The sequence below is a fragment of the Balaenoptera borealis genome (genome assembly GCF_965194805.1).
Source record: "Balaenoptera borealis genome assembly, contig: HAP1_SCAFFOLD_754, whole genome shotgun sequence".
NCBI lineage: Eukaryota > Metazoa > Chordata > Mammalia > Artiodactyla > Balaenopteridae > Balaenoptera > Balaenoptera borealis.
Genome location: NW_028123447.1, coordinates 1 through 25,956, shown reverse-complemented (window position 1 = coordinate 25,956; position 25,956 = coordinate 1). Strand labels below are relative to the sequence as shown.

The 25,956-nt window shown below is 41.9% G+C and overlaps 2 pseudogenes across 2 annotated transcripts; both read right to left on the bottom strand.

The window, feature by feature from the left end:
• Positions 1 to 1,518, bottom strand: LOC309621604 (E3 ubiquitin-protein ligase makorin-1 pseudogene; annotated as a pseudogene). The gene has a single exon. The product of its transcript is annotated as an E3 ubiquitin-protein ligase makorin-1 pseudogene (transcript).
• A 4,828-nt stretch (positions 1,519 to 6,346) lies between these two features.
• On the bottom strand, positions 6,347 to 14,125 carry LOC309621603 (E3 ubiquitin-protein ligase makorin-1-like; annotated as a pseudogene). The gene is made up of 2 exons: positions 14,016 to 14,125; positions 6,347 to 7,674 (listed from the first exon to the last, which is right to left on the bottom strand). The product of its transcript is annotated as an E3 ubiquitin-protein ligase makorin-1-like (transcript).
• Positions 14,126 to 25,956: the final 11,831 nt, after the last annotated feature.

Sequence of the window (25,956 nt, the reverse complement as noted above, 5' to 3'; positions counted from 1 at the left end):
CTATAGATCCAAGTCATAAAAATCTTCCAGCTCATCGTGAAACAAGTCCCACTCGTCTTCAGAGTCTGTCAGGTCGTTGTCCCCACCTGCAGCCAAAAGCACAAGCAACATCTCGCCCAGCTCAAAGGTGACAACCTCTTCTTCGTCGTTGTCAAAGGGGTTGCCGTTCTCTCTTTCCTCAATGAGCTCCCAGAAGTGGTTCCTTCGTTGGGCCCGGTATGTGCTTGATGTTCCCACTTTCTGTCTCTGTGGCTCCTCTCTACGGCATCAGGGTACGCATGCTTGTAAACGCAGTTCCCTCCAAATGGGCAGCTCCCACGTCCTTCGTCAAAATAACTGCACGCCTTGTTGCTCATTGACCCCTTGTATTTCTGAATGATATTCTGCTTCTCTTCTTTCTCCTCCACCCAGTACTCACTTGGAATGACAATGTTAGATGTGATCCGGCATTCTGGGCAGTGCTTTATGATCTTGCTCTCAAATTGCTTAGCACTCCTCCACTTGCGAATACACTTGAGACAGTAGGTGTGGTTGCAGTTGGAGAGGATTCCGAAGCGGCGCTCGTGGGGGTTGGCTTTCTCATAGACCACCTCCGTGCAGATCCCACACACCATGTCCTTGCTGTGCTGCACAGCAAACGAGAGCTCCATGTCCTTCTCATGGGCCTCGATGCAAGATTTGATATGTTGTGATCTTTGGGCAGCATCCACTGGATGGAGGACCTGCAGCCCACACATATCACACGCGTCTCCATGGAGATACACACAGTTCTCCCCATATCGGCGGTCTCCCACTGCAGCATAGGGGCAGATCTGCTTCTTTGTTTCCACTGCAATTTGCTCCTTCTCTGATTCTTCCTTGGTCACTGAGCCCTGCAGGGGTGCTTCAGTGGAGGAAGGGGCAGTACGGCCACAGTAGGGCTGCTCAGGAACAAACTCAATGGCATTCACCCAGTCTTCTGAACCCGCTCCTACAGTTGAAAAGTTTGAATTTCTTGACTCAGCTTCGCCCATATGCATTTCACCAATCTGTCCAACTACTGATGAGAGACTTGAGGAAGCAGCAAGTGGTGACTGCAGTTAGAGCTGTAGCAGTTGCAATGGCTTGCTGTGTTCATATTTGCAGCGGTCTCCGTAAATACAGTACCCTCTCTGAAAATACTTGTACACTACACCATATGGACTGTCAGAGAGGTCACGTGAGTATCGACAGTTATCTCCTTCCTTACAAACCCCATGCATGAAATACCTGCAGGTGACCTGTTTGGTCCAGCCGCCGCCGCTGCCGTCGCTGCCAAATCCCGTGCCCCCAGGGACGGGGAGGTGACTGTGGGGATAGGGGTGGGGGAGGCCGCTGCCACCGCCGCCCCTGCCGCTCCTGCTCCTGATGTTGTGGCTGTTGTTCCCGGAGCTGCAGCCTCCGCCATTACTGTTTATCCCACACAGCAGTGGCGCCGGAACTTCCGGGATCACATAATTCCGGTCCGGCTGAGGGGGGAGAAGGCGGCGAGGCGAGGGGTGGGATGGGGAAGGACACTGAGGCGCCCGCTCACTCCCCTCTGGCCCGCGTCGCGTCTCTGAGCGCTCTCGCCGCTCGAACTGCGGGCCGGAGCCCGAGCACCCCCTTCTCATTACTTCTTGTTCGTATTTTTAAGTAAATTTTTATTTTTTATCACAGCAAATTTGATTACAAGATTTTGTTTGCTCTAGGTGTGCAAGATGTGGTTCTTTCACACATATACATATATCTATTCTTCTTCGTATCCTTTTCCCATGTAGGTTATGACACAATGTTGAGTAGTCTTCTCTTGGTATTCTGTAGGTCTTTGGTGATTCTGTATTTCACATGTGTTTGTATATCTCTGTTAACCCCAATATCGTAATGTATCCAATCCTCACACCTTTCCATTTAGTGAACCATAAGTTTGTTTAATGAATCTGTGATTGCCTTTCTCTGTGGAAATATCTTCATTGGTATCAATTTTTTGGTAACACCTACAAGTGATAGGATAGGATATGTGTCTTTCGCTTTCTCACTTACTACAAGTTGCGTGATTCCTTCTAGACTCATCTATCGTGCTGCAAATGGCATTGTTTCATTTTTTCGCTAGCTAATATTCCATCTCTACATGTAGCAGTTCTTCTTTGTCCCCCCATCTGTTGGTGGACTTTTTGGTTACTTCCATATCTTGGCTATTGTAATACTGTGCAGTGCAGTTTTGCCTGCCTGTGTCTTTCCAGTTCTGTCTTCAGAGGTTATAGGTCCAGGAAGGGGCCTGCTGGATCATATGGTAGCTCAATATTTCCCTTTTAAAGGCACCTCCATTCAGTTCTCATTAGTGGCTCTTTCCAAGTTACGTCCCTCTTAAAGTTGAGCATATGCATTTCTCCACAACACCTTCAGCATTTATTGTTTATGGTTTTCTTGCTGATGGTTATTCTGACTGGTTTGAGATAATACCTCTTTGTGGTTGAATTTGCATGTGTCTCATAATCCGCTGAAATTGAGCTTTAAGGCACGTGCTTTTATTTTTCAATCTGTGATTACAGCTTAGTTCTTCAAAGTGTTTTCTTAAAGTATGTGTCACATTTTGAAATGCTTTGGCCATTTACCTCCCTCTAAACATTTTGAGGGTAGGTTTCATTTACAGCCCTGCCATACTTGTTCATATGAAGTGAGCATTAGCACAGGTTTTAAAGCTGCTTTTGCAGGTAATGGCCAGAGGACGGCAGCCTTTCTACGTTCCCCACTCTGGTAACTAGGGAAACAGCCCTCCCGGCCAGTGGTGTTCCTCGGTTATAAATTAGAGTGGAATGTGCCCGGATAAACCCACAAAAGCGGATGTCTCCTTACTTTTGTTTGTTTTTTAAATTTAATTTATAGTTTTTATTGGAGTAATATTCCATTGTGTACATAGACCACTTCTTCTTGGTGCATTCCTGTATTGATGGATATTTTCGTTGCTTCCAAGTGTTGGCTATGGTAAGTATTGCTGGAGTGCAGGATTGCCAGCCTGTGACTTTTTGATTCTCATTTCTCAGGGGTTACGCCCAGCACTGGGTGTGAATGATTGACCTGTAGCTCAATGTTCAAAGCACCTCCATTGTGTTTTCATTAGTGGCTCTTACCACGTCCCCCATAGAAGAGAGGGTAAGCATCTCTCCACAATCACTTCAGCATTTATTGTTTGCAGCATTTTTGCTAATGGCCATTCTGACTGCTGTGAGCTGATCGGTTTTTGTAATTTGGGTTTGCATGTCTTTAAAAATTCCTGAAATTCATCATTTTTCCTCGCCTTTTTGTTTTCTGTTAAAAAAAAAATGTGAGTACAATATACCTCTTGAATTTGTCATCTTGAAAGGTTGCCCTCTTTTGAAATTTTGGTCGATTTTGGACCCCAGGAACTTTTGGAGGGCAGGTGTCATTTAAATAAATGCAAGTTTGGTGAATATTTAGTGACCTTTAGCAATGTGTTTAAAGCTGCTGTTGTGGGAAATGGCCACAAGGAGGCATCATTTCTCCGTTCCCAAATCTGGGTACCAAGGCAGCAGAGCCTTCCAGGAAGTCGTGTTCCTAGGTTTTAAATTAGAATGGAATGTGCCAGGAGAAACCCCCATAAGTTTATGTCTCATTACTTCTTCTTGGTTTTTTTTTACTTTTTTTAATCGGGGTAAATTTTAGAATATTGTTTGTCCTAGGTGTACAGAATCTGGTTCATTTGTACATTATATATGTCTATTCTTGTACAGATCCTCTTCCCATGTAAAATATTACAGAGTGTTCTGTAGACCTCCCTTGCTATATGGTCGGTCTTTTTGATAAATGTATATAATATGTATTTGTATACGTATAGTAACACTAATCTTAATTTATCCATTCCCCCCACCTTTCCTTTTACATGAGCATAGTTTGTTTTCTAATTCTGTGAGCGTCTTTCTCTGTGGAAATATGTTCATTTGTGTCAGTTATTAGCTAACCCCTGTAAGTGATATCATAGGACATAGGTCTTTTGCTTTCCGACTTACATCATGTTTGGTGATTATCCCCAGGTTCACCTGTGGTGCCTCAAAGAGCAGTGTTTCATTGTTTTCCATGGCTAATATTCCATTGTGTACATGGACCACTTCTTCTTTATCCATTCACCTGTTGAAGAACATTTTGGTTGCCTCACTGTCTTGGCTATTGTGAATAAGGCTGCAGTGCAGCTTTTGCAGCCTATGTCTTCTCGATTCTGGTCTTCTCAGGTGAGAGGCCCAGTGGCGTGCCTGCTGGATTAAATGGTACCTCAATTTTTACTTTTTAATGCAGCTCCTTTCTGTTCTCATTGTTGGCTGTTACGACTTTACGTCTCACCAGCAGGTAGAGGGTACACAGTTCTCTAAAGCCCCTTCAGCATTTATTGTTTGTAGACTTTTTGCTGATGGTCAGTCGACTGGTGTGCGTTGAAACCTTTTTGTAGATTAGATTGCATGAGTCTAATACTTCCTGAGGTTGAGCTTTTATCCATTTTCCTTTTTTTTTTAAAGAGAGGGAGTAAAACTTCACTCTTCATACTATCTTCTTGAAAAATTGGCCTGTTTTGAATTGTTTTGTCCATTCCTTACCTCAGCACAATTTTTGAGGGCAGGTGTCCTTTACGGCCCCGAGTCCTTCTGAATGTTAATGACCATTAGCTGTGGGTGTAAAGCCGCTCTTGTGGGAAACGGCCACAAGGCGGCAGCATTTCTCCTTTACCAAATCTGGTTACTAATGCAACAGAGCCTTAATGGAAGTGGTGTTCTAGGTTGTAAACTAGAATGGAATGTGCCAGGAAAAAGCCCTTTAAGTTTATGTCTCATTACTTCTCTTTTTGGGTGGGGGGGCGGTTAAAAATTGTTTTATATGGGAAAAGTGCGTCTTACAAAAGGGCTGCTGAAAAAGACAGAGACCTCTGCAAGAATTACTTGTTTTTGCTTAACGTGAAAGTATGAGTGGTATCCAAGGAATCAAAGCAGTAGATGGACAAATCAGGGGCATCTCCAAGTCACTTTCAGGAAATAGAGCAACAAAACGCAAATTTATATTTTCTGATCAAGGAATTCTTCTAACAATTTAACTTTAGCTTATCTCGTGGATTACCACCCCTCCGTCCCCTTTTAGTGGAAAAACATGACTTACTACTGCAAGCCAATTACTCCACTACAGGAAACACCTTAGAACATAGTTTTGAATCACACCTGTCTAGCTGCAAAGCTCAGGGATGGAATGAGGCAAATACCCACACAAACGGACCCAAGAACCCGACAACAAAACCCCTCAAATGAGGACAAAGGTTTGTCAAAAAGTGCCTGGACTAGAAAGTCTAGGAGATCATAAAACATTAAATACAACTGTGTAACTGAGACCCAGTTTGTGTTAATCCATGAGATAACCAGATAGTTGAACCTCTATGGCTAAGCCCATTTCCCTATTTATATAGACAGAGCTAGCCCTGCTCTATTAACAGCTACCAATATACTGCTTTGTCCTTTAAGATCTATTTGCCACACGAGGCTGAAACCAGTAAACTTGAGTTTTTCCACTAAGGCTACAGACACTGCATCTATGCAGGGAAGAGAAGCTTGTTACACACTCACACGTACCAAGTCTATCAGCCCTTGGGAGTCAACTTCCAACTCTACATTTATTTTATTCCGCTGTATCTTTATATGTGTTCTTTCACCATTTTCCTATCAGGCTAAACACAGTAAAAATCTCAACACAGTCGCACCTGGTTCTGGTTACCCAGCAGTAGTACTTGTGTGCAATTAAACAAGAGACGAAAACCAGAGAACGAGTGCACAGGGTGGGGATTCCAGGGCAGGGAACAGATATAAAAACACAGATGTGCAGAATTCACCAGAAACCTCAAGCATCCGCCTAAGTCTATAGCAGAAGGCTCCACGCCACAGTTCAGATCCTTCACCTATCACCCCAATTCTTGGACCCAAAAGCAGGGCCAATGCTGTTACTTTTGAACCTGGGGTCCTCAAAAATGAGTACTGGAAATCCAGAAATGCTACCCTTGAACTGTGTGAATCTGGCTGAAAACAGATGACACAGCAAACCTACACGCTGTCTGACCGTTAGATTCATGTTACAAGAAAACTAACTTTAAGATTCATTTTTGTAACTTTTTGAAACAGAGAAAACAACATACTCCTTTGGGAAAGGTGAGGGATTGAGAAGACAGGCCCTGGGTAAAAATTATTACGACAGCACCTGGAGTTGAGAGGCCTGCCTAGAAGAGAACCACGGGCACTGCTGCCACCAGCGGGGAGGGCTGCCGTCTGAGGCTCAGCAGACCAGTTCACACGCCCAGCAAAGCTGCTATAGATCCAAGTCATAAAAATCTTCCAGCTCATCGTGAAACAAGTCCCACTCGTCTTCAGAGTCTGTCAGGTCGTCGTCCCCACCTGCAGCCAAAAGCACAAGCAACATCTCGCCCAGCTCAAAGGTGACAACCTCTTCTTCGTCGTTGTCAAAGGGGTTGCCGTTCTCTCTTTCCTCAATGAGCTCCCAGAAGTGGTTCCTTCGTTGGGCCCGGTATGTGCTTGATGTTCCCACTTTCTGTCTCTGTGGCTCCTCTCTACGGCATCAGGGTACGCATGCTTGTAAACGCAGTTCCCTCCAAATGGGCAGCTCCCACGTCCTTCGTCAAAATAACTGCACGCCTTGTTGCTCATTGACCCCTTGTATTTCTGAATGATATTCTGCTTCTCTTCTTTCTCCTCCACCCAGTACTCACTTGGAATGACAATGTTAGATGTGATCCGGCATTCTGGGCAGTGCTTTATGATCTTGCTCTCAAATTGCTTAGCACTCCTCCACTTGCGAATACACTTGAGACAGTAGGTGTGGTTGCAGTTGGAGAGGATTCCGAAGCGGCGCTCGTGGGGGTTGGCTTTCTCATAGACCACCTCCGTGCAGATCCCACACACCATGTCCTTGCGGTGCTGCACAGCAAACGAGAGCTCCATGTCCTTCTCATGGGCCTCGATGCAAGATTTGATATGTTGTGATCTTTGGGCAGCATCCACTGGATGGAGGACCTGCAGCCCACACATATCACACGCGTCTCCATGGAGATACACACAGTTCTCCCCATATCGGCACTCTCCCACTGCAGCATAGGGGCAGATCTGCTTCTTTGTTTCCACTGCAATTTGCTCCTTCTCTGATTCTTCCTTGGTCACTGAGCCCTGCAGGGGTGCTTCAGTGGAGGAAGGGGCAGTACGGCCACAGTAGGGCTGCTCAGGAACAAACTCAATGGCATTCACCCAGTCTTCTGAACCCGCTCCTACAGTTGAAAAGTTTGAATTTCTTGACTCAGCTTCGCCCATATGCATTTCACCAATCTGTCCAACTACTGATGAGAGACTTGAGGAAGCAGCAAGTGGTGACTGCAGTTAGAGCTGTAGCAGTTGCAATGGCTTGCTGTGTTCATATTTGCAGCGGTCTCCGTAAATACAGTACCCTCTCTGAAAATACTTGTACACTACACCATATGGACTGTCAGAGAGGTCACGTGAGTATCGACAGTTATCTCCTTCCTTACAAACCCCATGCATGAAATACCTGCAGGTGACCTGTTTGGTCCAGCCGCCGCCGCTGCCGTCGCTGCCAAATCCCGTGCCCGCAGGGACGGGGAGGTAACTGTGGGGATAGGGGTGGGGGAGGCCGCTGCCACCGCCGCCCCTGCCGCTCCTGCTCTTGATGTTTTGGCTGTTGTTCCCGGAGCTGCAGCCTCCGCCATTACTGTTTATCCCACACAGCAGTGGCGCCGGAACTTCCGGGATCACATAATTCCGGTCCGGCTGAGGGGGGAGAAGGCGGCGAGGCGAAGGGTGGGAAGGGGGAGGACACTGAGGCGCCCGCTCACTCCCCTCTGGCCCGCGTCGTGTCTCTGAGTGCTCTCGCCGCTCGAACTGTGGGCCGGAGCCCGAGCACCCCCTTCTCATTACTTCTTGTTCGTATTTTTAAGTAAATTTTTATTTTTTATCACAGCAAATTTGATTACAAGATTTTGTTTGCTCTAGGTGTGCAAGATGTGGTTCTTTCACACATATACATATATCTCTTCTTCTTCGTATCCTTTTCCCATGTAGGTTATGACACAATGTTGAGTAGTCTTCTCTTGGTATTCTGTAGGTCTTTGGTGATTCTGTATTTCACATGTGTTTGTATATCTCTGTTAACCCCAATATCGTAATGTATCCAATCCTCACACCTTTCCATTTAGTGAACCATCAGTTTGTTTAATGAATCTGTGATTGCCTTTCTCTGTGGAAATATCTTCATTGGTATCAATTTTTTGGTAACACCTACAAGTGATAGGATAGGATATGTGTCTTTCGTTTTCTCACTTACTACAAGTTGCGTGATTCCTTCTAGACGCATCTATGGTGCTGCAAATGGCATTGTTTCATTTTTTCGCTAGCTAATATTCCATCTCTACATGTAGCAGTTCTTCTTTGTCCCCCCATCTGTTGGTGGACTTTTTGGTTACTTCCATATCTTGGCTATTGTAATACTGTGCAGTGCAGTTTTGCCTGCCTGTGTCTTTCCAGTTCTGTCTTCGGAGGTTATAGGTCCAGGAAGGGGCCTGCTGGATCATATGGTAGCTCAATATTTCCCTTTTAAAGGCACCTCCATTCAGTTCTCATTAGTGGCTCTTTCCAAGTTACGTCCCTCTTAAAGTTGAGCGTATGCATTTCTCCACAACACCTTCAGCATTTATTGTTTATAGTTTTCTTGCTGATGGTTATTCTGACTGGTTTGAGATAATACCTCTTTGTGGTTGAATTTGCATGTGTCTCATAATCCGCTGAAATTGAGCTTTAAGGCACGTGCTTTTATTTTTCAATCTGTGATTACAGCTTAGTTCTTCAAAGTGTTTTCTTAAAGTATGTGTCACATTTTGAAATGCTTTGGCCATTTACCTCCCTCTAAACATTTTGAGGGCAGGTTTCATTTACAGCCCTGCCATACTTGTTCATATGAAGTGAGCATTAGCACAGGTTTTAAAGCTGCTTTTGCAGGTAATGGCCAGAGGATGGCAGCCTTTCTACGTTCCCCACTCTGGTAACTAGGGAAACAGCTCTCCCGGCCAGTGGTGTTCCTCGGTTATAAATTAGAGTGGAATGTGCCCGGATAAACCCACAAAAGCGGATGTCTCCTTACTTTTGTTTGTTTTTTAAATTTAATTTATAGTTTTTATTGGAGTAATATTCCATTGTGTACATAGACCACTTCTTCTTGGTGCATTCCTGTATTGATGGATATTTTCGTTGCTTCCAAGTGTTGGCTATGGTAAGTATTGCTGGAGTGCAGGATTGCCAGCCTGTGACTTTTTGATTCTCATTTCTCAGGGGTTACGCCCAGCACTGGGTGTGAATGATTGACCTGTAGCTCAATGTTCAAAGCACCTCCATTGTGTTTTCATTAGTGGCTCTTACCACGTCCCCCATAGAAGAGAGGGTAAGCATCTCTCCACAATCACTTCAGCATTTATTGTTTGCAGCATTTTTGCTAATGGCCATTCTGACTGCTGTGAGCTGATCGGTTTTTGTAATTTGGGTTTGCATGTCTTTAAAAATTCCTGAAATTCATCATTTTTCCTCGCCTTTTTGTTTTCTGTTAAAAAAAATGTGAGTACAGTATACCTCTTGAAATTGTCATCTTGAAAGGTTGCCCTCTTTTGAAATTTTGGTCGATTTTCGACCCCAGGAACTTTTGGAGGGCAGGTGTCATTTAAATAAATGCAAGTTTGGTGAATATTTAGTGACCTTTAGCAATGTGTTTAAAGCTGCTGTTGTGGGAAATGGCCACAAGGAGGCATCATTTCTCCGTTCCCAAATCTGGGTACCAAGGCAGCAGAGCCTTCCAGGAAGTCGTGTTCCTAGGTTTTAAATTAGAATGGAATGTGCCAGGAGAAACCCCCATAAGTTTATGTCTCATTACTTCTTCTTGTTTTTTTTTTTTTACTTTTTTTAATCGGGGTAAATTTTAGAATATTGTTTGTCCTAGGTGTACAGAATCTGGTTCATTTGTACATTATATATGTCTACACTTGTACAGATCCTCTTCCCATGTAAAATATTACAGCGTTTTCTGTAGACCTCCCTTGCTATATGGTCGGTCTTTTTGATAAATGTATATAATATGTATTTGTATACGTATAGTAACACTAATCTTAATTTATCCATTCCCCCCACCTTTCCTTTTACATGAGCATAGTTTGTTTTCTAATTCTGTGAGCGTCTTTCTCTGTGGAAATATGTTCATTTGTGTCAGTTATTAGCTAACCCCTGTAAGTGATATCATAGGATATAGGTCTTTTGCTTTCCGACTTACATCATGTTTGGTGATTATCCCCAGGTTCACCTGTGGTACCTCAAAGAGCAGTGTTTCATTGTTTTCCATGGCTAATATTCCATTGTGTACATGGACCACTTCTTCTTTATCCATTCACCTGTTGAAGAACATTTTGGTTGCTTCACTGTCTTGGCTATTGTGAATAAGGCTGCAGTGCAGCTTTTGCAGCCTATGTCTTCTCGATTCTGGTCTTCTCAGGTGAGAGGCCCAGTGGCGTGCCTGCTGGATTAAATGGTACCTCAATTTTTACTTTTTAATGCAGCTCCTTTCTGTTCTCATTGTTGGCTGTTACGACTTTACGTCTCACCAGCAGGTAGAGGGTACAGAGTTCTCTAAAGCCCCTTCAGCATTTATTGTTTGTAGACTTTTTGCTGATGGTCAGTCGACTGGTGTGCGTTGAAACCTTTTTGTAGATTAGATTGCATGAGTCTAATACTTCCTGAGGTTGAGCTTTTATCCATTTTCCTTTTTTTTTTAAAGAGAGGGAGTAAAACTTCACTCTTCATACTATCTTCTTGAAAAATTGGCCTGTTTTGAATTGTTTTGTCCATTCCTTACCTCAGCACAATTTTTGAGGGCAGGTGTCCTTTACGGCCCCGAGTCCTTCTGAATGTTAATGACCATTAGCTGTGGGTGTAAAGCCGCTCTTGTGGGAAACGGCCACAAGGCGGCAGCATTTCTCCTTTACCAAATCTGGTTACTAATGCAACAGAGCCTTAATGGAAGTGGTGTTCTAGGTTGTAAACTAGAATGGAATGTGCCAGGAAAAAGCCCTTTAAGTTTATGTCTCATTACTTCTCTTTTTGGGTGGGGGGGCGGTTAAAAATTGTTTTATATGGGAAAAGTGCGTCTTACAAAAGGGCTGCTGAAAAAGACAGAGACCCCTGCAAGAATTACTTGTTTTTGCTTAACGTGAAAGTATGAGTGGTATCCAAGAAATCAAAGCAGTAGATGGACAAATCAGGGGCATCTCCAAGTCACTTTCAGGAAATAGAGCAACAAAACGCAAATTTATATTTTCTGATCAAGGAATTCTTCTAACAATTTAACTTTAGCTTATCTCGTGGATTACCACCCCTCCGTCCCCTTTTAGTGGAAAAACATGACTTACTACTGCAAGCCAATTACTCCACTACAGGAAACACCTTAGAACATAGTTTTGAATCACACCTGTCTAGCTGCAAAGCTCAGGGATGGAATGAGGCAAATACCCACACAAACGGACCCAAGAACCCGACAACAAAACCCCTCAAATGAGGACAAAGGTTTGTCAAAAAGTGCCTGGACTAGAAAGTCTAGGAGATCATAAAACATTAAATACAACTGTGTAACTGAGACCCAGTTTGTGTTAATCCATGAGATAACCAGATAGTTGAACCTCTATGGCTAAGCCCATTTCCCTATTTATATAGACAGAGCTAGCCCTGCTCTATTAACAGCTACCAATATACTGCTTTGTCCTTTAAGATCTATTTGCCACACGAGGCTGAAACCAGTAAACTTGAGTTTTTCCACTAAGGCTACAGACACTGCATCTATGCAGGGAAGAGAAGCTTGTTACACACTCACACGTACCAAGTCTATCAGCCCTTGGGAGTCAACTTCCAACTCTACATTTATTTTATTCCGCTATATCTTTATATGTGTTCTTTCACCATTTTCCTGTCAGGCTAAACACAGTAAAAATCTCAACACAGTCGCACCTGGTTCTGGTTACCCAGCAGTAGTACTTGTGTGCAATTAAACAAGAGACGAAAACCAGAGAACGAGTGCACAGGGTGGGGATTCCAGGGCAGGGAACAGATATAAAAACACAGATGTGCAGAATTCACCAGAAACCTCAAGCATCCGCCTAAGTCTATAGCAGAAGGCTCCACGCCACAGTTCAGATCCTTCACCTATCACCCCAATTCTTGGACCCAAAAGCAGGGCCAATGCTGTTACTTTTGAACCTGGGGTCCTCAAAAATGAGTACTGGAAATCCAGAAATGCTACCCTTGAACTGTGTGAATCTGGCTGAAAACAGATGACGCAGCAAACCTACACGCTGTCTGACCGTTAAATTCATGTTACAAGAAAACTAACTTTAAGATTCATTTTTGTAACTTTTTGAAACAGAGAAAACAACATACTCCTTTGGGAAAGGTGAGGGATTGAGAAGACAGGCCCTGGGTAAAAATTATTACGACAGCACCTGGAGTTGAGAGGCCTGCCTAGAAGAGAACCACGGGCACTGCTGCCACCAGCGGGGAGGGCTGCCGTCTGAGGCTCAGCAGACCAGTTCACACGCCCAGCAAAGCTGCTATAGATCCAAGTTATAAAAATCTTCCAGCTCATCGTGAAACAAGTCCCACTCGTCTTCAGAGTCTGTCAGGTCGTCGTCCCCACCTGCAGCCAAAAGCACAAGCAACATCTCGCCCAGCTCAAAGGTGACAACCTCTTCTTCGTCGTTGTCAAAGGGGTTGCCTTTCTCTCTCTCCTCAATGATCTCCCAGAAGTGGTTCGTTCGTTGGGCCCGGTATGTGCTTGATGTTCCCACTTTCTGTCTCTGTGGCTCCTCTCTACGGCATCAGGGTACGCATGCTTGTAAACGCAGTTCCCTCCAAATGGGCAGCTCCCACATCCTTCGTCAAAATACCTGCACACCTTGTTGCTTATTGCCTCCTTGTATTTCTGAATGAGTTTCTGCTTCTCTTCTTTCTCCTCCACCCAGTACTCACTTGGAATGACAATGTTAGATGTGACCCGGCATTCTGGGCAGTACTTTATGATCTTGCTCTCAAATTGCTTAGCACTCCTCCACTTGCGAATACACTTGAGACTGTAGGTGTGGTTGCAGTTGGAGAGGATTCCGAAGCGGCGCTCGTGGGGGTTGGCTTTCTCATAGACCACCACCATGCAGAACCCACACACCATGTCCTTGCTGTGCTGCACAGCAAACGAGAGCTCCATTTCCTTCTCATGGGCCTCGATGCAAGAATTGATATGTTGTGATCTTTGGGCAGCATCCACTGGATGGAAGACCTGCAGCCCACACATATCACACGTGTCTCCTAGGAGATACACACAGTTCTCCCCATATCGGCACTCTCCCACTGTAGCATAGGGGCAGATCTGCTTCTTTGTTTCCACTGCAATTTGCTCCTTCTCTGATTCTTCCTTGGTCACTGAGCCCTGCAGGGGTGCTTCAGTGGAGGAAAGGGCAGTACGGCCACAGTAGGGCTGCCCAGGAACAAACTCAATGGCGTTCACTCAGTCTTCTGAACCCACTCCTACAGTTGAAAAGTTTGAATTTCTTGACTCAGCTTCGCCCATATGCATTTCACCAATCTGTCCAACTACTGATGAGAGACTTGAGGAAGCAGCAAGTGGTGACTTTGCAGTTACAGCTGTAGCAGTTGCAATGGCTTGCTGTGTTCATATTTGCAGCGGTCTCCGTAAATACAGTACCCTCTCTGAAAATACTTGTACACTACACCATATGGACTGTCAGAGAGGTCACGTGAGTATCGACAGTTATCTCCTTCCTTACAAACCCCATGCATGAAATACCTGCAGGTGACCTGTTTGGTTCAGCCGCCGCCGCTGCCGTTGCTGCCAAATCCCGTGCCCCCAGGGACAGGGAGGTGACTGTGGGGATAGGGGTGGGGGAGGCCGCTGCCACCGCCGCTCCTGCCGCTCCTGCTCCTGATGTTGTGGCTGTTGTTCCCGGAGCTGCAGCCTCCGCCATTACTGTTTATTCCACACAACAGTGGCGCCGGAACTTCCGGGATCACATAATTTCGGTCCGGCTGAGGGGGCAGAAGGCGGCGAGGCGAAGGGTGGGATGGGGAAGGACACTGAGGTGCCCGCTCACTCCCCTCTGGCCTGCGTCGCGTCTCTGAGCGCTCTCGCCGCTCGAATTGCGGGCTGGATCCTGAGCACCCCCTTCTCATTACTTCTTGTTCGTATTTTTAAGTAAATTTTTATTTTTTATCACAGCAAATTTGATTACAAGATTTTGTTTGCTCTAGGTGTGCAAGATGTGGTTCTTTCACACATATACATATATCTCTTCTTCTTCGTATCCTTTTCCCATGTAGGTTATGACACAATGTTGAGTAGTCTTCTCTTGGTATTCTGTAGGTCTTTGGTGATTCTGTATTTCACATGTGTTTGTATATCTCTGTTAACCCCAATATCGTAATGTATCCAATCCTCACACCTTTCCATTTTGTGAACCATAAGTTTGTTTAATGAATCTGTGATTGCCTTGCTCTTTGGACATATCTTCTTTGGTATCATTTCTTGGTAACACCTACAAGTGATAGACTAGGATATGTGTCTTTCACTTTCTCACTTACTACAAGTTGCGTGATTACTTGTAGACTCATCTATGGTGCTGCAAATGGCATTTTCATTTTTTCGCTAGCTAATATTCCATCTCTACATGTATCAGTTCTTCTTTGCCCCCACATCTGTTGGTGGACTTTTTGGTTACTTCAATATCTTGGCTATTGTAATACTGTGCACTGCAGATTTGCCTGCCTGTGTCTTTCCAATTCTGTCTTCTGAAGTTATAGGTCCAGGAAGGGTTCTGCTGGATCATATGGTAGCTCAATGTTTACCTTTTAAAGGCACCTCCATTCAGTTCCCATTAGTTGCTCTTTTCAAGTTACGTCCCCCTTAAAGTTGAGTGTATGTATTTCTGCACAACACCTTCAGCATTTATTGTTTGTAGTTTTATTTCTTATGGTTATTCTGACCAGTGTGAGCTGATACCTGTTTGTGGTTGAATTTGCATGTGTCTCATAATCCATTTAAATTGAGTTTTAAGGCACATCCTGTTTATTTTTCAAACTGTTATTACAATTTAGTTTGTCAAAGTGTTTTCTTAAAGTATGTGTCACATTTTGAAATATTTTGGCCATTACCTCCCTCAAGGCATTTTGATGGCAGTTTTCATTTACAGCCCTGCAGTACTTGTTCATATGAAGTGACCATTAGCACAGGCTTTGAAGCTGCTTTTGCAGGTTATGGCCAGAGGGCGGCAGCCTTTCTATGTTCCCAACCCTGGTAACTAGAGAAAAGTCCTTCCGGCCTGTGGTTTTCTTTGCTTGTAAATTAGAGTGGAATGTGCCCAGATAAACCCACAAATGCTGATGTTTCCTTAGTTTTGTTTGTTTTTTTGTGTGTGTGTGTGTGTTTGTTTTTTAAATTAAATTTATATTTTTTACTGAAGTAATATTCCATTTTGTACATGGACCACTTCTTCTTGGTGCCTCCCTCGGCTGAGGGACATTTTCGTTGCTTCCAGGTATTGGCTATGGTAAATATTGCTGGAGTGCAGGATTGCCATCCTGGGACTCTTTGATTCTCATTTTCTCAGGTGATAGGCCCAGCAGTGCGTGTGATTGATTGATTGGTAGCACAGCGTTTCCCTTTTCAAAGCACCTCCTTTGTGTTTTCATTAGTGGCTCTTACGATGTCCCCTTTAGAACTGAGGGTACGCATTTCTCCACAATCCCTTCAGCTTTAATTGTTTGCAGCATTTTTGCTAATGGCCCTTCCGACTGATGTGAGCTGATAGGTTCTTGTAATTTGGGTTTGCATGTCTTTCAAAATTCGTAAAATTCATCATTTTTACATGCCGTTTTCTTTTCAATTAAAAAAATGAAACAAGTGTGAGTACAATATAACTCTTGAAATTTTCTTTTGGAAGGTTGCCCTCTTTTGTATTTTTTGGTCGATTTTCCACCCCAGGATTTTTTTGGAGGACAAATGTCTTATACAGAAATGCAAGTTTGTTGAATATTTAGTGACCTTTAGCAATTGGTTTATAGTTGCTGTTGTGAGAAGTGGCCGCAAGGAGGCAGCATTTCTCCATTCCCAAACCTGGGCACTAAGGCTGCAGAGACTTTCTGGAAGTGGTGTTACTAGGTAGTAAATTAGAATGGAATATGCAAGGAGAAACCCCATTAGTTTATGTCTCATTACTTCTTCTTGGTTTTTAAAATTTCTTTAATCGGAGTAAAGATTAGAATACTGTTTGTCCTGGGTGTACACCATCTGGTTCATTTGTACATTATATATGTCTATTCTTATACAGATCCTCTTCCCATGTAAAATATTACAGGGTGTTCCGTAGACCTCCCTTGTTATATGGTCGGTCCTTTTGAGATATGTATATAATATGTATTTAGATACATATACTAAAACTAATCTTATTTTATCCATTCCCCACACCTTTCCTTGCAGATGAGCATAGTTTGGTTCTAAGTCTGTGAGCAACTTTCTCTGTAGAAATATGTTCATTTGTGTCAGTTCTTAGATAACGCCTATAAGTGAAATCATAGGATATTGGTTTTTGCTTTCCAACTTACCTCATGTTTTGTGATTATCTCCAGGCTTATTTGCGGTGCCTCAAAGAGCAGTGTTTCATTGTTTTCCATGGCTAATATTCCATTGTGTACATGGACCATTTCTCCTTTATCCATTTACCTGTTGACGGACATTTTGATAACTTCACTGTCTTGGCTATGGTGATTAAGGCTGCAGTGCAGCTGTTGCAGCCTGTGTCTTCTCGATCCTGGTCTTCTCAAGTGAGAGGCCCAGTGATGCTCCTGCTAGATTGAATGGTACCTCAATTTTTACTTTCAAATACAGCTCCTTTCTGTTCTCATTATTGGCTGTTACCACTTTAAATCTCACCAGCAGGTAGAGGGTATGCAGTTCTCTAAAACCCCTTCAGCATTTATTGTTTGTAGACTTTTTGCTGATGGTCAGTTGACTGGTGTGACTTGAAACCTCTTTGTAGATTAGATTGCATGAGTCTAACACTCCCGAGGTTGAGCTTTTATCCATTTCCTTGTTTTTAAAAGCAAGTGAGTAAAACAGAACTCTATATACTATCTTCTTGAAAATTTTGCCTCTTTTGCATTTTTTGTTCGTTCTCTACTTCAGCACAATTTTTTGGGTAGGTGTCCTTTACAGCTCTGAGTCCTTGAGAATGTTAAGTGACCCTTAGCTGTGGGTTTAAAGCTGATCTTGCGGGAAACGGCCACAAGGTGGCAGCATTTCCTCTTAACAAAATCTGGTTACTAGCGCAACAGAGACTTAATGGAATTGGTGCTCTAGGTTGTAAATTAGAACGGAATGTGCCCGGAAAAAGCCTTTTAAGTTTATGTCTCATTACTTCTAGTTCGTATTGTTAACTTAATTTTTATATTTTATCACAGCTTATTTGAATACAAAGGTTTGTTTCTTCTAAGTGTGCAAGATGTGGTTCTTTCACCCATATACATATATCTATTCTTCTTCGCATCCTTTCCCCATGTAGGTTATGACCCAATGTTGAGTAGTGTTCTCCTGGTATTCCGTAGGTGTTTGGTGATTATATATTTCACATGGTTTCTATATCTCTGTTAACCCCAATATCATAATGTATCCAAACCTCACACCATTCCATTTGGTGTACAATAAGTTTTTTTAATGAATCTTTGGTCAACTTTCTCTGTGGAAATATCTCCATTGGTCTCAATTTTTACGTAATACCTAAAAGTGATATGAAAAGATATGTGTCTTTTGCTTTCTCAGTTACTACAAGTTCCGTGATTACTTCTAAACTCGCCTATGGTGCTGCAAATGGCATTGTTTCATTTTTTCACTAGCGAATATTCCATCTGTATATGTTGCAGTTCTTTTTGTCCACCCATCTGTTGGTGGACTTTTTAGTTACTTCCATATCTTGGCTATTGTAATACTGTGCAATGCAGATTTGCCTGCCTGTGTCTTTCCAATTATGTCTTGTTAGATTATACGTCCAGGAATGGGCCTGCTGGATCATATGGTAGCTCAATGTCTACCTTTTTAAGGCACCTCCATTATGTTCTCACTAGTGGCTCTTTCCATGGCACGTCCCACTTAATGTTGAGGGTATGCATTTCTCCACAACAACTTCAGCATTTATTCTTTGTAGTTTTCTTGGTGATGGTTATTCTGACCAGTGTGAGCTGATACCTCTTTGTGGTTGAATTTGCATGAGTCTCATAATCCATTGAAATTGAGCTTTAAAGCATGTCCTTTTTTATTTTTCAAGCTGTGATTACAGCTTAGTTCTTCAAAGTGTTTTCTTAAAGTATGTGTCACATTTAAAGATTTTTGGACATTACCTCACTCAAACATTTTGAGGGCAGGTTTCATTTACAGCCCTGAAGTACTTGTTCTTATGAAGTGACCATTAGCACAGGCTTTGAAGCGGCTTTTGCTTGTTATGGCCAGAGGGCGGCAGCCTTTCTATGTTCCCCACCCTGGTAACTAGGGAAAAAGTCCTTCCAGCCTGGGGTGTTCCTCAGTTATAAATTAGAGTGGAATGTGCCCAGATAAACCCACAAATGCTGATGTTTCCTTACTTTTGCTTCTTTTTTAAATTAAATTTATATTTTTTACTGAAGTAATATTCCATTTTGTACATGGATCACTGCTTCTTGGTGCCTTCCTCGGCTGAGGGACATTTTCCTGGCTTCCAGGTGTTGGCTATGGTAAATATTGCCGGAGTGCAGGATTGCCAGCCTGGGACTCTTAGATTCTCATTTTCTCAAGTGATAGGCCCAGCAGTGCGTGTGATTGATTGACTGGTAGCACAGTGTTTCCCTTTTCAAAGCACCTCCATTGTGTTTTCATTAGTGGCTCTTACGACATCCCCCTTAGAACCAATGGTGGTCATTTCTCCACAATCCCTATAGCATTTATTGTTTGCACCATTTTTGCTAATGGCCATTCTGACTGCTTTGAGCTGATAGGTTTTTGTAATTTGGATATGCATGTCATTAAAAATTCTAACATTCATCATTTTCCCACTCCTTTTTCTTTTCTGTTAAAAAAAAGAGAAAACAGTGTTAGTACAATATACGTCTAGAAATGGTCTTCCTGGAATGTTGCCCTCTTTTGAATTTTTTGTCAATTTTTGACCCCAGGAATTTTTTGGAGGGCAGGTGTCTTTTACAGAACTGCAAGTTGGTGAATATTTAGTGACCTTTAGCAGTGGGTTTAAAGAGGCTGTTGTGGGAAAGGGCCACAAGGAGGAAGCATTTCTTCATTCACAAGTCTGTGTACTAGGGCAGCAGAGCCTTTCTGGAAGTTGTTGTCCTAGGTTGTAAATTAGAATGGAATGTGCCAGGAGAAACCACCATAAGTTTATGTCTCAATACTTCTTCTTGCTTTTTCATTTTTTTTAATCGGGTAAAGATTAGAATATTGTTTGTCCTAGGTGTACACAATGTGGTTCATTTGTACATTATATATGTCTATTCATGTACAGATCCTCTTCCCATATAAAATATTACAGAGTGTTCCGTACATCTCCCTTGCTATATGGTCGGTCTTTTTGATATATGTAAAAATATGTATTTGTATACGTATATTAATACTATTCTTCATTTATCCATTCCCCCCACCTTTCGTTTTAGATCAGCATAGTTGGTTTTCTAAGTCTGTGCGTGTCTTTCTCTGTGGAAATGTGTTCATTTGTGTCAGTTATTAGTTAACACCTATAAGTGATATCATAGGATGTAGGTCTTTTGCTTTCGGTCTTACCTCATATTTTGTGATTATCTCCAGGCTCATATTTGGTACCTCAAAGAGCAGTGTTTCATTGTTTTCCATGGCTAATATTTCATTGTGTACAAGGACCACTTCTTCTTTTTCCATTCACCTGTTGATGGACATTTTACTTGCTTCACTGTTTTGGCTATTGTGAATAAGGCTGCAGTGCAGCTGTTGCAGCCTGTGTCTTCTCGATTCTGGTCTTCTCAGGTGAGAGGCCCTGTGGTGCGCCTGCTGGATTGAATGGTACCTCCATTTTTAATTGTAAAGGCCACTCCTTTGTGTTCTCATTATTGGCTGTCAACCACTTTACCTCTCACCAGCAACTAGAGGGTACACAGTTCTCTACACCCCCATCAGCATTTATTGTTTGTAGACTTTTTCTGTTTTTTCAGTCGACTGGTGTGAGTTGAAACCTGTTTTGTAGATTTGATTGCATGAGTCTAATAATTCGTGAGGTTGAGCTTTTATCCATTTTCCTTTTTTTAAAAAAGACAGTGAGTAAAACTTACCTCTTCATACTATCTTCTTGAAAAATGTGCCGGTATTTTATTTTTCTTCTCCATTACCTACTTTAGCACAATTTTTCAGGGCAGATGTACTTTGCAGCCCTGAGTATTTGTGAATGTTAAGTGTCCATTATCTTTGGATTTAAAGCTGCTCTTGCAGGAAACGACCACATTCGGCAGCATTTCTCCTTTATCAAATCTGCTTACCAGGGCAACAGAGCCCTTATGGAAGTCGTGTTCTAGGTTGCAAACTAGAATGGAATGTGCAAGGGAAAAGCCCTGTAAGTTTATGTCTCATTAATTCTTGTTCGTATTTTTAAGTTAATTTTTATTTTTGATCACAGCAAATTTGATTACAATGTTTTGTTTGTCCTAAGTGTGCAAGATGTGGTTCTTTCACACATATACTTATATCTATTCTTCTACGGATCCTTTTCTCATGTAGCTTATGAAAGAATGTTGAGTAGTCTTTCCTTGGTATTCCGTAGGTCTTTGGTGATTATATATTTCACATGTGTTTGTATATCTCTGTTAACCTCAATATCGTAATGTATCCAATCCTCACACCTTTCCATTTGGTGAACCATAAGTTTTTTAATGAATCTGTGATTGCCTTTCTCTGTGAAAATATCTTCGTTGCTATCAATTTTTAGGTAACACCTACAAGTGATATGATAGTGGATGTATCTTTCCCTTTCTCACTTACTACAAGTTGCGTGATTACTTCTAGATTCATCCATGGTGCTGCATAGGGCATTGTTTCATTTTTTTGCTAGCTAATATTCCACCTGTACATGTAGCAGTTCTTCTTTGTCCACTCATCTGTCGGTGGAATTTTTGGTGACGTCCATATCTTGGCTATTGTAACACTGTGCACTGCAGATTTGCCTGCCTGTGTCTTTCCAATTCTGTTTTCTTAGGTTATAAGTCCAGGAATTCACCTACTGGATCGTATGGTAGCTCAATGTGTACCTTTTAATGGCACTTCCATTCTGTTCTCATTAGTGACTCTTTCCAGGTGACGTCCCACTTAATGCTGAGGGTATGCATTTCTCCACAGCACCTTCAGCATTTATTCTTTGTAGATTTTTGCTGATGGTAGTTCTTACTGGTGTGAGCTGATACCTCTTTGTGGTTGAATTTGCATGTCTCATAATCCGTTGAAAGTGAGCTTTAAGGCATGTCCTTTTGATGTTTCAAGCTGTGATTACTGCTTATTTCTTCAAAGTGTTTTCTTAATGTATGTGTCACATTTTGAAATATTTTGGCCATTACCTCCCTCAAGAAATTTTGAGGGCAATTTTCATTTACAACCCTGCAGAACTTGTTCATATGAAGTGAGCATTAGCACAGGCTTTAAAGATGCTTTTACAGGTAACGGACAGAGGGTGGCAGCTTTTCTATGTTCTCCACTCTGGTAACTAGGGAAACAGACCTCCAGCCAGTGGTGTTCCTTGGTTATAAATTAGAGTGGAATGTGCCCAGATAAACCCACAAATGCTGATGTCTCTCCTTACTTTTGTTTGTTTTTTAAATTCAATTTATATTTATTTTTGGGGTAATATTCCACTGTGTACATGGACCATTTCTTCTTGGTGCATTCCTCTGTTGATGGACATTTTCATTGCTTCCAAGTGTTGGCTATAGTAAATATTGCTGGAGTGCACTATTGCCAGCCTGTGACTTTTGATTCTCAGTTTCTCAGGTGATAGGCCCAGCAGTGGGTATGCTTCATTGACTGGTAGCTTATTTTTTACCTTTTCAAAGCACCTCCATTGTGTTTTTTTTAGTGGCTCTTACCACATCCCACTTACCACGTAGGGAACGCATTTCTCCACAACCCCTTCAATTTTTACTGTTTGCGGAATTTTTGCTTATGGCCAGTCTGACTGGTGTGAGCTGATAGCTTTTTGTAGTTTGCATTTGCATGTCTTTAAGAATTCTTCATTTTCAGAATTTTTTCACGCCTTCCTCTTTTCTTTAAAAAAAGAAAAAAGTGTGAGTACAATATACCTCTTGAAATAGTTCTCTTCGAATGTTGCCCTTTTTGAATTTTGTGGTTGATTTTCAACCCCAGGTTTTTTGTTGAAAGCAGGTGTCATTTACATGCCTTCAATGATTGTGAATATTTAGTGACCATTAGCCCTATGTTTAAAGATCCTGTTGTGGGAAACGGCCACAAGGCAGCAGCATTTCTCCATTCCCAAAACTGGGTACTAGTGCAGCACAGCCTTTCTGGAAGTCGTGTTCCTAGGTTGTAAATTAGAATGGAATGTGCCAGGAAAAAGCCTCAGAAGTTTATGTCTCATTACTTCCTGTTCATTATTTTAATTTTTAGAATATTGTTTTATCTAGGTGTACACATTCCGTTTCATTTGTACATTATATATATTTGTTCACATACAGATCAACTTCCCATGTAAATTATTAAAGTGCTCCTTAGACCTCCATTTCTATATGGTCGGTCTTCTTGATATATGTATTTAATATGTATTTCTATACGTATGCTCACTATAATCTTAAACATAAGCATAGTTTGTCTTCTAACTCTGTGAGTGTCTTTCTCTGTGGAAATATGTTCATTTGTGTCAGTTGTTAGATGACACCTATAAGTGATATCATAGTATATTTGTCTTTTGCTTTCCAAATTACCTCATATTCTGTGATTATATCTAGGCCAATCTACGGTACTGCAAAGAGCAGTGTTTCATTGTTTTCCATGGCAAATATTCGATTGTGTACCCCGACAACTTCTTCTTTGTCTATTCATTTTGATGGGCATTTTGGTTTCTTCCTTGTCTTGCCTATTGTTAATATTCCTGCAGTGCAGCTTTTGCAGCCTGTGTCTTCTCGATTCTGGTCTTCTCAGTTGATAGGCCCAGCTGTGGTCCTGCTGGATCAAATGGTGGCTCAATTTTTACTTTTAAATGTAGCTCCTTTCTGTTCTCATTATTGGCTTTTACCACTTTACATCTCACCGGCCACTATAGGGCACACAGTTCTCTAAAACCACTTCAGCATTTATTGTTCGTAGACGTTTTGCTGATGGTCATTTGTCTGGTGTGAGTTGAAACCTTTTGTAGATTAGATTTGCATTAGTCTAATAATTCTTTATGTTGAGCTTATATCCATTTTCCTTTTTTTTAAAAAAAGTAAAACTTACCCCTTTTTACAATAAAACAAAAGAGTGAGTAAAACTTACCAATGATCTTGTTGAAAAATTTGCTGTGTGTTTAGTTTTTTGCCCATTCGCTGCCTCATGACATTTTTTGAGGGCAGGTGTCCTTTACAGCCCTGAGTCCTTATGAAGATTAACTGACCATTAGCTGTGGGGTTAAAGCTGGTCTTGCATTAAACGGCCACAAGGAGGCAGTATTTCTACATTTCCAACTCTCGGCACTTGGGCAACAGATCCTTCCTGGAAATCGTGTTAGTAGGCTGAAAACGAGAGTGGAATGTGCCAAGACAACCCCCAACGGCTTATATCTCCTTACTTTCTGTTTAATTTTAAATTTATTTTTTATTAGAGCAAATTTGATAAAAATGTTGTGTTTCTTCTAGGTGTACAGAATCTGGTTCATTATATATATATATGTATCTATTGACCTTTGGATCGTTTCCCATGTAGATTATTACAGAGTGTTCAGTAGACCTCTGTGGGTACACCCTAGGTTTTGGTGATTTATATTTTTCATATGTATTAGTATAGGATTGTCATCCCGCATATCCTAATTTATACATTCCTCACAACTTTCCATTAGGTTAAATATAATTATGTTTTCTTCATCCATGAGGGTCCTTCTCTTGGAAATAAGTTCATGTGTATCAATATTTAGGTAAAACCTAAAAGTGATATCATAGAATATCTGTCTTTCGTTTTCTTCCTTACTTCAAGATGTGTGATTATCTCTAGCTCCTTCTATGGTGTTGCAAACGGCACTGTTTCATTCTTTTCCATGGCTATTATTCCATTGTGTACAACGAAAACTTCTTCTTTGTGCATTCATCTGTTGAAGGACATACTGGTTGTTTCTAAATCCTGGCTATGGTAAATATTGCTGCAGTGCAGGATTGCCAGCCTGTGTCTTTTTGATTCTGGTCTTCTAAGGTGATATTCCCAGCAGTGGGCTTTCCAAATCATATCGTAGCTCAATTTTTACCTTTAAACTCACGTCTATTATGTTCTCACTACTGTCTGTTACCAGTTTACATCATAACAGCAGCTACAGGGAACACAGTTCTCTAATACCCATTCAGCATTTACTGTTTGCAGATTTTTTGGAGACGATCATTCTGACTGTTGTGAGGGGAATGTTTTTGTAGACTGGATTAGCATGTCTTTATTAATTCAAGATGTTGAGCATTTTTCCATGCCCACTGCTGGGACTATCACCTGAGAAGATGAGGATCAAAAAGACAAAGGTTGGCAATCCTGCAATCCAGCAATATTTACCATTGCCAACATTTGGAAGCAATGAATATGTGCTTCACCAGAGGAATGCAAAAAGAAGATGTGGTGCATGTACACAGTAGAATATTACTCCAATAAAAGTAAAAATTAAATTTAAAAAACATACAAAGGTAAGGAGACATCAGCTTCTGTGGGTTTATCCGGGCACATTCCACTCTAATTTATAACCGAGGAACACCACTGGCCAGAAGAACTGTTTCCCTAGTTACCAGTTTCGGGAACGTAGAAAGGCTGCCACCCTCTGGCCGTTACCTGCAAAAACAGCTTTAAATTCTGGGCTAATTGTCACTTCACATGAACAAGTACTGCAGGGCTGTAAATGAAACCTGCCCTAAAAATGTCTTGAGGGAGGTAGTGGCCAATATATTTCAAAATGTGACACATACTTTAAGAAAACACTTTAAAGAACTAAGCTGTAATAACAGCTTGAAAAATAAAAAGGACATCCTTTAAAGCTCAATTTCAGTGGATTACGAGACACATGCAAATTCAATCACAAAGAGGTATCAGTTCACACTGGTCAGAATAACCATCAGCAAGAAAACGACAAACAATAAATGCTGAAAGTGTTGTGGAGAAATGCATACCCTCAAATATAAGGGGCATGTAACCTGGAAAGAACCATTAATGAGAACAGAATGGAGATGCCTTTAAAAGGTAAACATTGATTTACCATATGATCGAGCAGGCCCATTCCTGGACCAATAATCTAAGAAAATGGAATTGGAAAGACACAGGCAGGCAAATCTGCACTGCACAGTATTACAACAACCAAGATAGTGAAGTAACCAAAAAGTCCACCAACAGATGGGGGGACAAAGAATAACTGCTACGTCTACAGATGGAATATTCGCTAGTGAAAAAATGAAACAATGCCATTTGCAGCACCATAGGCAAGTTTAGAAGTAATCACGGAACTTGTAGTAAGTGAGAAAGCAAAAGACACATATCCTATCATGTCACTTTTAGGTGTTACCTAAAAATTGATACCAATGAAGA